The 14,477-nt window shown below is 44.3% G+C and overlaps 1 long non-coding RNA gene across 1 annotated transcript; it reads left to right on the top strand.

The window, feature by feature from the left end:
- Positions 1 to 215: 215 nt before the first annotated feature.
- Positions 216 to 3,082, top strand: LOC310759838. Its single transcript, XR_014546553.1, has 3 exons — positions 216 to 1,510; positions 1,756 to 1,883; positions 2,982 to 3,082. It is a non-coding gene; the product is annotated as an uncharacterized lncRNA (long non-coding RNA).
- Positions 3,083 to 14,477: the final 11,395 nt, after the last annotated feature.

Below are 14,477 nucleotides of genomic sequence, written 5' to 3'. Positions count from 1 at the left end.
AGTGGGAGCCACTCAGAGCCATCACATCAATTTAAAGTTCCAAGAACTATGAACCACCAAATATTTCCATGACAATAGAATAGATGGGCATAAACAGCAGGATGACAGGTCACAGAGCACTACCTATGAGACAGCCAATGGCCTTTCAAGAACACGTGCTATAGAATTGTAGCGCTGGAAGGGACTCTAGTCCAACCCACTGCAATGCAGGAATATCAACTGAAGCATCCATGGCATATGGTCATCCAGCCTCTGCTTAAAAACCTCCAAGAAAGGACAGTCCACAAACTCCTAAGGGAGCCTGTTCCACTGTCCAACAGCTCTTACTGTCAGAAAGTTCTTCCTGATGTTTAGTCGGAATCTCTTTTCTTGTAACTTGAAGCCATTGGTTTGAGTTCTACCCTCCAGAGCAGGAGAAAACGAACTTGTTCCCTCTTCCACGTAACTGTCACAGATGAGCCAGCCCAGCCAGCTCCCAGTGAAGGAAGTAGACAGGAAGCGAGAGGGTTAACTGCCAGACAAGATGAGCATACCCTAGTGCCAACTCCCCCGCCCTTAGGAATGCCAGTTGATAAGAGAATGGTGGAGGGCGAGCCAGCCTTGGAAGAGGTTGGAGCTGATCCAATCTCTCCCTGGAGCCGGTGTATGGGGGGCTTGCTAGACAGGAAGCAAAAAAGACGTAAGCTTCATAAGTTCACTTTCTGTTTTAGAAAACGGAAGGGACCCTTAGAAGGGTCATCTTGATTCATGATGGCGGAGGCTGTGTTAATGCCGTCCGGAGTGATCTGTTTGTTTCGACAATAAATCATCCTTTTTAATTAACTGCACTCACTGTGTTATCAAGCCGAGGGCTGGACTCCTGACAGTAACAGTCCTTGAGATATTTGACGGTGGCTATTATATCTCCTCTTTTCTAGGCTAAACATACCCAGCTCCTCCAACCGTTCCCCATAAGGCTTGGTTTCCAGACCCTTGAGCATCTTGGTTGCCGTCCTCTGCACACCTTCCAGCTTGTCAATATCCTTCTTAAACTGTGGCACCCAGAACTGGTGTGCTGGTCCCGTGGGTTACTCGAGAGGCGAGGTCCAAGTCCAGTCTGTGGTCAAAGGTGCAACGTGGAGGCAGTCCATAGTAGCTGAAGCTGGGTGCAGGGCAGGGAGTCGGGTGAACTCTGGCAGAAAAGCAGGACAGGGTTCAGGCAGGAACTAGCAACCAACAATGTTGCTCCCACAACTTGGGACCGGGGCTGGCTGGCTTTTATCTGCCCCGAAGCATAGGGCGGCTCCAATCCTCTGGTGACTTGCTTCTCCTGGCCTGGAGGCGAGCACTCTTCCTGTGGGAACTTAGTTCCCTCTGCCTCTCTGGCCTGAGCCTCTGTAGCTCAGGAGAGGCTGAACCTCAGCTTCCTCTGACGGGGCTGAGAGTGGAGCACCTGCAAGCAATGGGTCCTCCATCACCTCAAGAGCCAGAGCAGACTCAGCTGATGCCTGCACCTGAGGACCCAGCACAGGTGAGGACCCTTCAGGCTCATGCCCCAGCCCCGGCGGGGAATCCTGTGCAGGCTGGGATCCCTCAGGTTCAGCATCCAAGTCTGAATCCCAGGCCATCACAACTGGACACAGTATTGCAGGTGTGGTCTGAGCAAGGCAGAATAGAGATGGGTGTCATTAAAATTGGTTTCATGTGTAATAGGAGCACATAAATTGATGTTAATAAAGTATCTTGTCCTCTTTGTGCATTTGCATGAACTTGCAGGGATTAGAAGTGTGTAGAGAGGCAGAGGCACATGTGCTGGCCTTACCAGCAATATCCTGCTGCATGCTGGCTCCCCTCAGACCTTTGCACAGTGGGCACAAAGGTTTGAAGAGGACTTCTATGTAAAGGTAAAGGTAAAGGTAAAGGTAAAGGTAAAGGTAAAGGTAAAGGACCCCTGGATGTTTAAGTCCAGTCAAAGGCAACTATGGGGTTGCGGTGCTCATCTCGTTTTCAGGCCGAGGGAGCCAGCATTTGTCCACAGACAGTTTTCCGGGTCATGTGGCCAGCATGACTAAACCGCCTTGGACTTCTATGTGCTTTTGACACATAGACACCCCTGTGCTTTGGGGAAGCTTGATAAGGCAAGGTCCCCAATCTCTCAGGGGATTCAAAGTACAGTGGTACCTCTGGTTACGAATGCTTCTGGTTACGAGCTCCGCTAACCCGGAAGTAGCTGCTCCCGGTTGTGAACTTTGCCCCAGGATGCAAACAGAAATTGTGTGGTCGAGGCGAGTGTGCAGCGGGAAGCCCCATTAGCAAAAGCGCACCTCAGGATAAGAATGGTTTCAGGTTAAGAAGGGACCTCTGGAACAAATTAAGTTCATAACCAGAGGTACCACTGTATATTCAAACAAGTATTTGTGTTCAATGTGCGAAGGTCTGAGAGTAGCCACAACACTTGGAGACATGGTAGGGGGCCTGCATGCATGTTCCTATCCCTCTATAGCTCTTTAACCTTCGCAGGTTTAGACAAACTCCCACCGAGGGTTAATATTACTCAATCACAAGGGGAGAAATCTTTGTTCTCTGTTATCCCCACCATGCTGACACAGGCTGTTCATCCCCTAGTCACTCACTGAACCACCTGGATTTCAGTCCTTTCCAGGGATATTTAACTGCTCTGGCCATGTCCTGGCTTGAACTGTAGAACAGCTGAGCTATTAGTCATTGTGACTAAGTTTTGATGGATTCTGCCCATGGTGAAAGACAATAATAAGGTTGTCTATTAGTGAGGTACTATAGGGGACCTTGCATGAAATATGAAGGGCTTTATCTATGCTGGCTCCGACACGGTTCATCGGGACTATGTCTTGCTGAGTCAAACCACAAAGAGTTTTTGGCTCACCGAAGGAATTGTACCACCTGAAGCTGCTTCATCCTCGTTCTTCTGAACCAACGAGCCAAAGAATGTAATGAGGGGAGAATGATGAGGATGGAGAGAGCAGGAGAAATGACAAGGGAGGTCTTCATTTCAGCAAACAGTGAAAGAATAGATCCATGTAGGTGAAAGGATGTAGAGAAGAATGGGAAAGAGCAAACAAACCACATGTAAATAATAAAAAATTAAAAAAAATAAAATAAAATGGGAAACAATCCTAGCATACACTGCTTCATTGCTCTTGATTGCACTTTATGTCACAGAAAATGTGCATGCCATGATGGGCAAACTTTCCCCCCTGCTATATTGAATCTGCCTGAAATGGGAAGCTGCAAAAATTCAAATGGACAGTGTATCCGGCCTGTAAGCACTGCATTCTGTTCCTAATTTCAGCAGGCAGCCTTCACAAAGTTGGAAAATATTAGGGCATCATTAAATAGATGCAGCTCTTTCCCATATCACAGCCACATTGTACTATAATTAAAGTCAGAATTTCAAACACAAGCGTAAGCTTTCGTATATCCAATCCACACACCGTGGCGGGGACATCAGTACCGAGGCATAACATTATTGTGCCATAAAGCAGCTTTCTCCAATGTGGTGCCTTCTAGATCTTGTTGGTCTCCCGCTCCCATCAGGCCTGGCCAGCATGGCCAATGGCCAAGGATGGTGGTAGCTGAAATCCAGCAACATCCGGAGGGTGACAGATTCCTTAGCTTACATTTACTACCCCCCTATTTTATCATCACAACAACCCTGTGATGGAGGTTAAGAGAGAGAACACCTGACCCAAATTACCTGCCTGGCCCAAGGAGCCCTGTGAGTAGGGTTTTGAATGTAGCTCTACCCACTCCTACTGTGATGCTACTCTGATGCTCTAATCCAGTGGTGGTTGACCTGTGGTCCTCCAGAGATTTCTGAACTATAGCTCCCATCATCTCTGACCAATGGCTGGGGTAGTTCAGTTGGTAGATCATGAGACTCTTAAATCTCAGGTCATGGGTTTGAGCCCCACACTGGGCCAAAGATTCCTCTATTGCAGGGGTTGGACTTGTGGTTTCTTCCAACTCTACAATTCTCTTATTCCAGGGTTTCCCAAACTTGGGTCTCCAGCTGTTTTTGGACTACAACTCCCACCATCTCTAGCTAGAAGGACCAGTGGTCAGGGATGATGGGGATTGTAGTCCAAAAACAGTTGAAGACCCAAGTATTATTCTATGCTGAAGCTAATGGGAGATGAAATCCCACAACCTCTGAGGGGAGGGGGGCAGTTGTGCATGGTGCCTTTGAAATTTGATTTTTAAACACAGAAAAGGTCCATAATGTTTACCTTTTCTGCTGCATTTGATGTGATTTGCAAGCTCCCTCCCCCCCCCCCCCGTTCTGAGAGGGAGAAATATCACCACCATAGCAATAGCCTCGTGGAGTTTGGATCATTGGTGAGAGTGGGCAGGCTTTTGCCTGCTCATGGGTTTAAAAGGTAAAGAGTAAATGGACCCCTGACCGTTAGGTCCAGTCATGGACGACTCTGGGGTTGCAGTGCTCATCTCGCTCTATAGGCTGGGGAGCCAGCGTTTTGTCCGCAGACAGCTTCCAGGTCATGTGGCCAGCATGACTAAGCCGCTTCGGGCGAAACCAGAGCAGCACACGGAAACACGGTTTACCTTCCTGCTGGAGTGGTACCTATTTATCTACTTGCACTTGACGTGCTTTTGAACTGCTAGGTTGGCAGGAGCAGGGACCGAACAACAGGAGCTCACCCGTCGCGGGGATTCGAACCTCTGACCTTCTGATCGGCAAGCCCTAGGCTAGTGGTTTAGACCACAGCGCCACCCGCGTCCTGCTCATGGGTTTGGAAAGATACAATTGGGAGTTCTCCATTGATTTACAATTAATTAGGCATAGATCCACATGAAAAATAGCTCCAAATCAACCAATTGATTGACTAATTAAAAGCTAGAGCTCGAGGTGCTGCTCTAGAAGAGCAATCCATTCCCTGTGTTCGCAAGGTGTCCCAGCAGTGTAACTGAAGCGCCAGAGATCCCAATGCCCAGATCCTGCTACTAGAGTCCTGTGGGAGTTTGTGTTCACAGGAAGAACAGTCAAAGGCAGTACAGATAGGAACATGACCATGGACAGCTCCAGAGGGCCCTGCTAAGGCAGCTACAGAAAATGTTGTCTCTGCATGAAACTGAAACTAACTGAAATCTATTCGGTTAATGAACTCTGCAAAACCGGAAGTAGTGTCCCGGTTTGCAAACTTTACCTCAGTCTAAGAATGGAAGCTGAACTGTGGGAGTGCACCGACAGTGGAAGGCCTCATTAAGGAAAGCGCGCCTCAGTTTAAGAATGGTTTCGATTTAAGAATGGACTTCCAGAATGGATTAAGTTTGTAAACCGAGGTACCACTGTACAGGGGATTCTTTTTATTCTGAATGAACTGGTGTGTGCTATTTCTCTTTAACTGATGTGTGAAAGGAAACATATAATGGTGCTTTATGCCAGTTATCAAAAATTGTTGAACCTTTTTAGCTGGCATATGCAGCTGCCTTTAAATATACATGATGTAAGTGGAGCTTGTTGCTATTCCATTTTCAAATTCCATTTTGTTTTGACTGCAGAGAAAAAGGTTGACTTAATGGGCATCCCATTCTATAAAGAGATAATGCACATCTTGGAGGTGGGAAGCAAAGTGGTGTGCACTGCGGTAACTACAGCATCACCTTTTAACACTCCTTGTTAAGTAAATGGGATCATTCTACTAGGCTGCATGTCAATTATAATACCATTATCAAAAGGTTATGCAGGGCTCTGTGATGCTTTCAGGCCATTGTGTAGGTGACTAATCCTCAATCCACCAGGCGCACCCTACCACGACGCATATATGCATGGCTTGTCACAATGTTTGCTAGCAAGATCAGCCATTTCTAGAGTAGCAAGAGTAATATACTCTGCTATGATACACTATGTGATATTATCCTGGCACAGAAGTACACCTGATCCGAAATGCTTATTCACTAGCACAAGTGTGCATAGCATCAGACTATAACTCCTACCTATCTTAATGTCGAGCTAGATTGGTATATTTGGAAACGGGAGACACTATTATTCCCCTGCCCCCAAATTTTGTTTCCCTCTTCCACATAAGAGATGGAAGACACCTTTGCTTTCTTTGGCCCCGCATCGCTTTGGACTTAATTTGACTTCATGTTGGCACTGTACAAGAGTATCAATATTACAGTATGTAGCTTTTGGTTTTGGCAGCGTCTTTTAAAATGGATGCTATTGCATGTTCCAACTAGTGATAAATCATGCGGCAATGCCACTTGGAACTCTAAAGCAGAATTATCTTGCTTCCGGGGGGTATGATGGAAAATGCAATACAATGAGAATGTCTTTCTGTCTGTCTGTCTCTGTCTCTCTGTATCTCTGTCTGTCTCTGTCTCTCTCTTCTCTCTCTCTCTCTCTCTCTCTCTCTCTCTCTCTCTCTCTCTCTCTGTGTGTGTGTGTGTGTGTGTGTGTATACACAGGCAGACAGACAATTGCTTCATGAAAGAAATGTGGACTGATCTGAGATCTACCAGCTGAGCTTCTGACCTCAACAATTTTCACAGTAACTCTGACACATACTGAGTTTTCTATTCTTGGTTGCAAGTTGGAAGCCAATTAAATTAAAAGGCTATTTGTTTCAGAATATTTGTCTCTGAGCTGCTTAAAGAGGAACACAAACAATGCCTATTCAGAGAGCTCTCTGCATCAGAGACATTGACAGTGTGCTGCTAGGTTGCAGAAATTCAGCCCAAGACCAATTTGTAATAATTTGGAGGATACATCATTGCTTTACCGAAACATCAACAAAACAAAACAAAACAAAACCTTCCCACGCTGCTTCTTTACATATCACATTGACACAGTAGTTCTGGCACTTTCCCTGGGAAGCATACAACAGGAATAATATTTTTACACTACTTTCTGCAACAGCACAGCAACTTGGGGGGGGGGGGATAAGTCATTCCACTCCACATTCCTCAAACCTTTCAACTACCTCCATTACTACAGATACTGGGGCCACATCGATATAACCCTTTTTCTTCAGAACTAAGTTGGGAATTTCCCACTTCCCATGACAGACGACTGGTTCACACACTCAGTTACCTAGATATATATATAGGAGGGTTGGGCAGTAGCTCTTTGCTGGGGCTTGGAGTGTCCTAATAAATATAATATTTTTTCAATATCTCTCTTTCTCTAGGTCAACGGGCTTTTCAAGGAGTGAGGCTGCCCAGAATACTGCCTGTTCAGCACTGAAGAGCTCTGGACGATTTCTTTGTTGTTGTTAAGCGAGCCCTATATTTCTGGAGGGTGGGGCAGGGTATGGGTACATGCTTCCATATGTGGTGGAGGTGCCCACCCGTTCAGATTGTGGTTGAATGGGTGGTTATTTTATGAAATTTGTTTGATTACATCTCAATACTTACTAATAGACCTAATGAGGACACTACTATAGTTGATGACTCAGAAGTTGGAGTTTCCCATAAGGGCTTAACTATACTTACTGTTCACGGCAGCCAGAGTTAACAGTGAGCAAATACTGATAGTGACTTTCAAGACCACTAGTATCACCAGCTCTGGACTGTTCCACTAATGGCAAAATTAACCAAACATTTAAGATCGTTGCATAAACTCAAAACCAGGAATACTTCCTTCAGGTTTGACATCCTTTTATTGAAAACATTGCAAAGAAGGAACATGATTGGCATCCATCCTCTTCCCATGCACTGTTGTGGGAGGATGCCCTTGGATAATGCGTTAATAATGGACAATTGTCTGGAACCACAGTCTTTTTCTGTCTTCTAAACTCTCTTCACGTTATTATCTCCCCTTCTCTCCTTTTCCTTCCTCCTCTTTTTCTACTCTTTCTTCCCCCCTCTATTTCATTTGTAATTGATGGGTTTAACCGTTATTGTAAAACCTGTTTTTGTAAAGGAAACGGAAAAGGAAACTATAATTCTTAAAAACAGCAACAGGACAGCGGATTTTTTAAAAAATTACAAGCTTTATTTAACTTTTAAATTGCTGTCCTGCTTGTGAGGAGGATCCCTCAGAGCTGTTCAGTACTCCACAGGTAGCAGTTTGCACAGCCTCACCTTATAACGTACCGTATTTTTCCATATATAAAACGATGCTTTTTGCTTAAAAAAAGAAGAAGCAACAATTGGGTGTCGTCTTATACATGGATAGTGAATGCAGAGAGGGGATGTGCAATTAATGGCAGCAGCAAGCAGGAGATTGGCAGCGGCAATTGGGCAGGTGATTGGTGGCTGCGGCAAGGCCTGTTGGCGATTAGCTGCGGCTGCGGCAATTGGGCAGGCGATTGGCGGCTGTGGCGAGGCGGGCAGGCAATTGGCAGCTGAAGCAAGTGGGCGGGCGTGCTGTTGGGGGCGGCAAGCGGGAAGACAATTGGTGGCTGCAGCGAGGTGTACAATCGGTGGTGGCAGTGGCAAGCGATCGGCAGTGGCGGGCAGGTGGGTGAGTGATTGGCAGAAGTGACTTCCCCCCCAAAAAGCTAAACAACTTAATTTCTTAATTTTGGGTTAAAAAAAATAGGGGTCGTCTTATACATAGGGACATGGGTGGCGCTGTGGTCCAAACCAATGAGCCTAGGGCTTGCCAATCGGAAGGTCAGTGGTTCGAATCCCGCGACGGGGTGAGCTCCCGTTGTTTGGTCTCAGCTCCTGCAAACCTACGGGACTGCCTCTCCTGGCATGCCCCGCGGAGGACCTTACGGTCCACAAACAATAACATCTTGGAGGCCCTGGGCCTCAAGGAGATTGGCCCTGCCCTAGTCTGGTGGAACGCTCTGTCGCAAGAGACCAGGGCCCTGTGAGACTTGACAGATTTCCGCAGGGCCTGCAAGACGGAGCTGTTCTGCCACGCCTTTGGTCGGAGTTCAGTCTGACCCCCCTCTTTTTACAAGACCTTGCATATAAGTGGCCTCTCTAACTCTTCTCACTGGCTTATACCAATAGTTGAGCCTGATGAGCACTTAATGTTCCCAACCCTTATAGTTATAGTTGCAGTTATAAATTGTGGGTTGCCATCTGATTTATTCTGATTTTAATCTGATTTTAAGCTGTATTTCAGTCGATTGCTGGATTTTATGTTTTAATGTATTATATATTTTGATGTTAGCTGCCCTGAGCCCAGTTTGGCCAGGGAGGGCGGGATATAAATTATTATTATTAACAACAACAACAACAACAACAACAACAACAATAGCAAGCTGCTTCTAGACAAGTAGTTTCTAACACTACGCAATACTTGCTCTTGTCTTGTAAGTTACAAGTGCAATTTCAGCTGGCTTTACACATCATCAGGAATATTGCAATTTTGTGTGTCTGTACATTCTGCTTTGCTCCCTCCACACTAGTGGGCATAACAGAGCAGCTATGTGTGGGTCCATCAGCCCCAAGACAAATGAAATCAGTCCCGTGACACACTAGATTTTCCCATCATTGCCTGAACATCAGCCTGGATAACGTAGTTGGTTAGAGTGTGGTGCTGATAATGCCAAGGTTGCAGATTCGATCCCCATAATGGACAGCTGCATATTCCTGTATTGCAGGGGGTTCAACTAGATGATTCCGTTCCAACTATGTGAATCTATGATTCGAGATAATGTCATGTAACATCAGCTGATAGGTACAAGTAAATCCAAGATGGTCTGGTAGTGGCCCAACCATTTGCTCTCCTGTTGATTTGTGAAGGAGGCAGGCGTTCATTGAAAACATACAGGGAAGGTTTACAAAGTATAAAGCAAGATGAATATCAGAACAAAACATTTAGAACTTATAATAACTCTTTGAAGCAGGTACATCCGTACACAGGAGGGACTGATCCTTTGGGGTTCTACACAGGCAAGACAACATCTTGTCAAATGACATGAAACTGAATAGATACCCAAAAATTCCCGTGGCTGTTTGTTATGGTTCTATATTTCTCCTTAAAGTTTAATTTCTGCTTCAAGGGAATGACCTTCATGCTGACGGGGAGGAAAGGGAGTTCGGAACTATCCACCAAGAGACAAAATAACAGCCTGTGTGATGTGCCATTTAGAGATCAGTTCTGCAGCCTGGCAAGCACAAATTAAACTTTCCTATCATCAATGGTGGATCAAATTTTGAGGCTCCCCGTAATGGCCATGGTACCGAAGGCTTGTTGATAGAGAAGATGAGGCTTATAATGGTAGCAGCAGCCTTCATTATAGTTTATCTGGACATAGCTGGCAGGATGTAATAAAAGTGAACGAGACTGAAATGACAAGTCTCTGAGCTTAAGAGACCCTAGCAGGATTTTCAAGCAAAAAAGCAGCAGGGTTTTTTTCCCCCTAAAAAAAATGACATGTGCTTAACTCGATGTTCAGAGTTAAAATAGAGTGGGGCTAGGGATACATTCTGGACTAAGAATGATGTTGAAGTGGTTGAAATGCATTCCTTATTTCCATTGCAGATCTTGGGGAATGATGAATAACTTTGCTGCTCTTTAGCGACCAATAGGATTAGTACTGATAAATGTTTCAGTCCTATTTACATTTCCCTCAGCCTTGTTGAAACGCTTAACAGAAAATATCTTCATCTCTGCCACAGAACCTCATTAAATGCTTTTGGCAATGTATATATTGGGGAAGCCTGCACACTCACTTTAATGAATGGATGGAGCTGTCTGGTCCATTGAGGTAATTGAGAAAGCGATTTTGTGAGAAGAAGCTCACTTAATTTAAATTTAACACATTAATTGTTTTTTTGTTTTTTTTACTTTCTGAAAAATAAATACCTCTAACTTATATAAACACACAAATAGAAAGGAGAGAAAAAACTATATTGAAAAGTGCTTTAACTGGACACCCAGGTCATATGATTTATTAAATTTAATTTTATTTAACAACATTTATGTACCATTTGACTGTAATAAAACCTCTAAACAGTTGACAAGAAATATTTAAATTACCAATACAAGCAATTAAATATATTTAAAGATGAGGTAACGATGCTGAAGTTAAGCACGTCACTGTCTGGCAGGTAGCTTAATATTGCTTTATTTCCATGAAAGATAGGCACAAAAAAACCAATAAAATTAAAAAGTAATGACAAACTATTGGACACCAGTCATCAGCACTGATGTTGCATGTGTAGTGCTTTATTCTTCTAAAGGTCTATGCTGTGGTGGGCTGCTGTACGTTTGTATAGGGCTGAGCTGAGAAGGGGGCATTTTGGGGAAATCGTTGTTGTGTGTGCATACACTGATTGGCTAGGATTAATCATATGACCTGTATAGGAAGCATTGCTTTTGTGGTAACCAAACGGAGTCAATCTGCAATTTGCTGTGCCAGCAAACAGTTGATTGGCTGCCCAGAATCATGATGTCATCATATCCAGTGTGTGATCCCTGATTGCCAGATATCACCTGGAGAATGCGGGGAGAGATGTCCACCAAAGAAGAAAAGGGAAGTGAAAGAAATGGGGAAAGTTGGGATTAAGGTTTGTAAGGGCTTTCAATGCCTCACTTCCAAGGAAGTTTCTAGCACACAAAAATAAATCTGAATATCATTCCGTTCACCCTTAGCAGAGGTCTGTTCAGATCAGAAATGATCTTTATCATCTTTCAAAGAGGCAGGATTGGGAGTGGATGTGTGGAGTATCCTTTCATTTGAAAGAAAAGAAGTGTGCGGCTTCATCTTTTGCTGCACAGCAATTCCTTCTCAATGTAATACTTCAGACCTTTTGCCTCCCCTGTGCTTGAAAGTGCATTTCTCATCTCCAGATGCAGAGGCACCTATTTTAAAATGAAACAACCAGTGAGGGAGCTTTCTTGTGCAGCAGCTCCCGCACTGTGTCGTAAAGCAAAAGTGTTAGAAGAGCAGCTAGGGGCATCGTAATGCCAGTGGCTAATTGTTATGTACTGAGACAAACAGGATCCAAAATGCAGCAGTCTGATTGGTCCTAAAACAATAGGATTCAGAATGCAGCAGTCTGATTGGTCCTAGAACAATAGGACCCAGAATGCAGCAGTCTGACTGGTCCTAGAACAATAGGATTCAGAATGCAGCAGTCTGATTGGTCCACAGGAGCCACCCAATCCAGCTCCAGGTAGAAGTGAATCTGCAACCTGATTGGCCTACAGGACAATCCCAGAATCAGCCAATCACGTGGGGCCCATTGTGTAAATAATGTATATAAAGCAGACATTCTGGGGGAACTTCAATTCCTCCTCACCACTATGAGCTGAATAAAGAGCATGAAATCCACTCTCGACTCCGAGTATATTTCACTAATATTAAAAAGCAATGGGAATAGTTTATACAAGCCCTTTGGACACGGAGACATGTTACTCAAGTGTTTTTGGATGTACTGTCCACACAGAAAATCAACAATGTTGTGCAAGAGGTTACATGTCTGGGATAGGGAGCCTCTCCTCATTCTAAGCCACTGTCAGCAGTGTGGTCACCTATTGCGTGGTTGAGAGGCAGGAGAAAGGGGCACCTGGGGTGAATATGATGAATACTTGCCCCTCTCATCCTAACTATCAGGTAATAGGCTCCAGGCATTGTGCAATGTCTGGAAGCTGTTGATCTTCAAACATAATTTAGGCACCTGGCTCAAGCAGCAGACAGAGAAGACTTGTCGTGTTGCCTTGCTATTTAGCACTAACCTAGAATTATCTCCTGGTGTTATTAGTTAGTATTGTTCTGAGTTTGTGGGTGCCAGACTCCCCTGTGTTACGAGTTTCAGACTCCCTTGCATTATGAGTTGTTGGGTGCCAGACACTGAACCCCTGGATTCAGCAAATATGACAATAGAAGCCAGGCCAGTTGCCTGGGAGATGAGCCATTAGGAGAACAAAAGGAAGGTGGCAAAGTGGGGGGGGGGGGGTCTGTGCCAGATGAGAAATGGGAGAGGCCCCTCTTTTAACTCATACTTAGCTAGAAGACAAAACCAGTTTTTTGAAGCAGAGTTTTAGACTTTTGCTGTTATGTGAGCTAGACGCTAGATGCAAAGAAAGGTTGCAGGCTATTAAAGGCGGCAAGCTGGAGAGGGGGTCAGAGCACCGTGGTTGATCTCTGTTTGAATCCATGGCTGCAGCTATGGCAGAAGACCCTCTTGGAGTGTCAATGCCATGAAGCCCGCCATCATAGGCTCAGGTTGTATCTATGTGTAAATAATCCATATAAAGACACCATAGCCTCTACTGTATCTCATTTTCAAAAGGGAACAATAACCCTGGATAAAGTGCCTGGACCTCCCTGGAATCTTGCACCACTCAGAGACACACACACACACCAGTATAAAGAAACATAAGCCAGCTACAGGACAAAACAAACCCAATACGCCTACTCCAATCCAAGATTAATCCATATTGGCTTCAGTACTTATGGGAAAGAAAATAAATTCCGTAGGAAACCTGGATGCTGCAGTATGGGATGCTGAAGAGGGCCTGATGTGTCTGAAGGTTAAGCTTATTTAAGTTTACCCAAGGTGGGTGGGTCAAAAGTATTTTAAAGGCAGAATGTAGTGCCCAACTACCTTCAATTTTTTTACATTTCTTCCTCTTTCAGATTTTTATTCTCCCTGGATAAGTAGCAATGTGCGTTATGGTATTAAAGTAATTTTCTCATGTACATGCGCGTGTTCAGTAGAATGTGATCTTCACTTATCATTATAAGAATCCATATTGGTCCTGGGGGTGGGGGGTTGTGTGGGATGTCTAGCTGAGCCCAAAGAAAAACATTTTCATTTGTGGGGGGCCTATTCTGCTTCAGAATCCTCCAAAAACCAGCTATGATATTTATGAGATGTGTGAGAAAGAAAGAAAGGGTTTGTAACTATCTTGTGGAACAATTTAGCCACATGAGACCTTGCAACTCAGATATTTGACCCAAACAATTCCAATTACTGGTGTATATTTTGGCCGCCTTCTTTTATTATCTTGGCTTTGTAAATTGCCCATAACACATTCTTAAACCAAGTGCACCTGATATGAGAGTACTATCAAACTGATTTTTTTTTTCCTATTTGTTTAAAATGAATTATGCACCATAGCCTTAAGATATCTTTGGAGTGGACCAGCCTATTTCTTGATTGTATTCTTTTGTTCGAAAGGTACTGGCTGATGGAGGAAAGGGGGAGTGGAGGGTGAATCTTAATTTAAATTACACCGCTGTCACTAATCATGGATTAGTTGCCTTTGAGAATTAACATAATCCCAAAGAAAGTCATGTACATGTTTGGCATACCAGTTATTTCAGATATATATGTTAATCATGTTCAAATTAACACAACCTATATAAGTACATAGATTAAAACATCATGCAGAGGTACAGCAAAGCAACTAAGTAGCTGGCAGCCCTGTGAATGGGGGCTCTAATTCTCTTAAAGCTTTCAAAGATCAGTTGTCAGGTGCCTGTATCTTAAAGGAAACAAGTTTTTACCGCCTGCCATTTGAATGATATTTGCAGTAACTCCAAAGAGGGTTATAGGCTGTTTTATTGTTTGAATAGGGAGGATGT

Source organism: Podarcis filfolensis, assembly GCF_964270895.1.
Source record: "Podarcis filfolensis genome assembly, chromosome: 3".
Lineage (NCBI taxonomy): Eukaryota > Metazoa > Chordata > Lepidosauria > Squamata > Lacertidae > Podarcis > Podarcis filfolensis.
This window is presented reverse-complemented; position numbering and strand designations above follow the sequence as displayed.